This window comes from Rhagoletis zephyria, unplaced genomic scaffold (assembly GCF_001687245.7).
Source record: "Rhagoletis zephyria isolate East Lansing unplaced genomic scaffold, Rhagoletis_zephyria_1.1 Rzeph_scaffold_12411, whole genome shotgun sequence".
Classification (NCBI taxonomy): Eukaryota; Metazoa; Arthropoda; class Insecta; order Diptera; family Tephritidae; genus Rhagoletis; species Rhagoletis zephyria.
The window spans coordinates 12,533-15,341 of NW_016169485.1; the positions used below are offsets into that span (position 1 = coordinate 12,533).

The window sequence follows — 2,809 nt, forward strand, 5'->3', positions numbered from 1 at the left end:
CTTACAATGACCTCCTCGCTTGATAAATTGTTAAGACTGCTGGCAACGAAGTCTCCAAATTTTTCGTTGGGCCCTTTTTCTTTCAATTCCTCTGAAGTTTTACTCAATTCAGAAAATAAAGGGCCCAGAGCAGATGAGAAGTCTTCGCGCTCTCTTCTACGCTTTGCTGCCCGTGATGTTGAGGGAATGGCTGGTGAAGGCGTTGATGGCGACGGTTGCGGCGGAGATATTGACATAATATCCGGCGAAACCGCTGGCGCTTCCACATTGGCAACGGCTGGTCTATTTTCCATGTCTTCAACTTCTATATTTTCATTATTGATCTGAAAAAAGTTAAATTTTGGTTATAGGTGAAATAAAAACTTCTTTTCTAAAAATAAATATATATTTTTTTTTTGATTGTAGACACCATCAGAATGGCTCAAAATTGCGGTGGAATTTGAAAAACAATGGAATTTTCCAAACTGCGTTGGAGCTCTGGATGGAAAGCATGTAGTGTGCAAGGCGCCTAAAAATTCAGGTAGCTCATATTTCAACTACAAAGGGACGTATAGCATTGTTCTGATGGCATTAGTGGATGCAAACTATAATTTTACGTACATAAATGTTGGTGCAAAGGGATCCGGATCTGACGGCGGGATTTTCTCGACTCGTGCATTAAGTATAGCCCTGGAAAATAACGAAATTAATTTGCCACCTGATAGACCTTTGCCAGGTGCCACTACACCAATGCCATTTAGTATTGTAGCGGACGATGCCTTTGCTTCATCAAGGCGCATAATAAAACCAATTTCAGCGAGAAATCTATCACCCCTGGAGAGGGTATATAATTACAGAATATCTCGCGCTCGCCGAGTGGTGGAAAACGCATTCGGTATTGCATCCTCTCGCTGGAGAGTTTTAAGAAAAACGCTTGAACATAAACCCGAAAATATGAACACAATAGTGTCCGCTGTATGTGTACTTCATAACTTTGGTATTAAAAAAACAAAAGAATACGTATCGCAAATTGTCGATACGGAAGACGATGGTAATTTAATACAAGGGCAGTGGCGACAAGAAAATCCGCTTATTCCATTGCAATGGCATCACACCCGCACATTAAACACAACAAACGAAATTCGGGCTGAATATATGAACTATTTTACTTCAGAATGCGGGGAGTTGAGTTGGCAATATACGGTCAGATAAATCAAAATTTAAAAAAATTTACAAGTGGAATGCATATTTTTAAATAAAATACTTTTAACGCAACTACATATCTTTCATTTACTGCAATAGTCATAACTCAAAAAAGCAAAACTGGAGAAAAACGGCTTTAAAGTTTTCAATTTACATATACTCCGACAGTAAAAATTAATCTATACAGCTATGAAATTTGTATGCAACATAGAAGAAGAGATAGCGGTAATTTCTGCATACTTAACTCAATACTTGTATTTAATTTTATTTTTTTTATGACACTATCGAAGTAAAAGTGATGGGCGGAAGGTACCCATGGTGCTCCTGGCGATGAAGGAGCTGAGGGTAGAAGGTACTGGTGGTGATCCTGGCGATGAAGAAGCTGAGGGCAGAAGGTTCTAATGGTGCTCCTGGCGATGAAGATGCAAGCGTTGAAGGTGCTGATGGTGAATCCCAAATCTGTAACAAACAAAAATATCAATTAAAATTTATAAACATATAAAAAGTCTCAATACATACCTTAAGAATGTGACTAAGTCGCTACTGTTTTGCAATCTAAAAGAAGAAATTACATTATAATTAAATAAAATTGTTAAATACGTATTCTTACCTTCAAAATTTTCGCAAAGTGACATTTCTTCACAGTATGCATACTGTCATCAAAACTCCGATGTTTCTAACTTGCTCGCTCTAATGCATAGAATTCTTATTAGAGTACGAATTCTTATCGGGTATGTAGCTCTAACAAAGGGACATTTTTTTGACAGTTCGAACAAAAAATTTGTGTGTGGGTGAGATGACTAAAAAGTTGTGAATGTGTTTGTAAATCGTTTGAATTTTAGGGGAAAGTGGTGAGCAGTGGCTGGCAGGGAATACAAACATGTGTATCGTTACGTTAATATAGAAAGGCCATAACTCATACAGTCGCTGAAACGCAAAAAGGCCGTAACTGACTAAAATTTTGTATTACTTAAAATGATGTGGAGACTAATAATTCGATGAAATGCATCATAAACAATCAAAAAAGGAGTTTTGGATTTTTACTTAGTTACGGCTTTTTGTATTTCAGCGACTAAATGAGTTAGGGCCTTTCTATATTAAGGTAACGATATATGTCAGTCTCTCTTAGTTTAAAAATTCATCTCTTACATATATGAAAAAAATTAGATCAAATTAAGCATATACAACTTTTTCAGGCCAAGTATGAATAAATTCTCCAAAGGGCTAAAAAAAGGGCTGGGGGCAATTTTAAATTTATGTGGCCAAAAAAGTATGTGGTAGCTAAATCAAGCCACCAAAGGTCTAAAACGGCAACACTGGACAGCATACATAGCAGGAGCGTAAGAGACCAGCACAGCGCCTACGCTGCAGATCCGCAGCTGCGCCGAGATAATCTTTGGGATATTTTCTCTAATTTAGATCCTAGTTCGCTCAGCTCTTTATTTCTTTAAGGCTATTATAAAAGTTCCACAGGTGTGCGCATGCCTATGTACATACATACATACGTAGGTAGCGAGTTCAGTGCATTTACGTACCTCTCTTTAGACCACTTTTATTGCATTCCTCCCGGTTATTTCCTTGGTTTGTCACTCCAAGCTTTTATGTACATATTTATATGCGGGTACAT

General features: G+C 37.6%; 1 long non-coding RNA gene across 1 annotated transcript; it reads right to left on the minus strand.

Moving 5' to 3' along the window:
* Positions 1-1,477: 1,477 nt before the first annotated feature.
* LOC108377622 (uncharacterized) lies at positions 1,478-1,774 on the minus strand. The gene is made up of 2 exons (XR_001849340.1): positions 1,702-1,774; positions 1,478-1,641 (listed from the first exon to the last, which is right to left on the minus strand). It is a non-coding gene; the product is annotated as an uncharacterized LOC108377622 (long non-coding RNA).
* Positions 1,775-2,809: the final 1,035 nt, after the last annotated feature.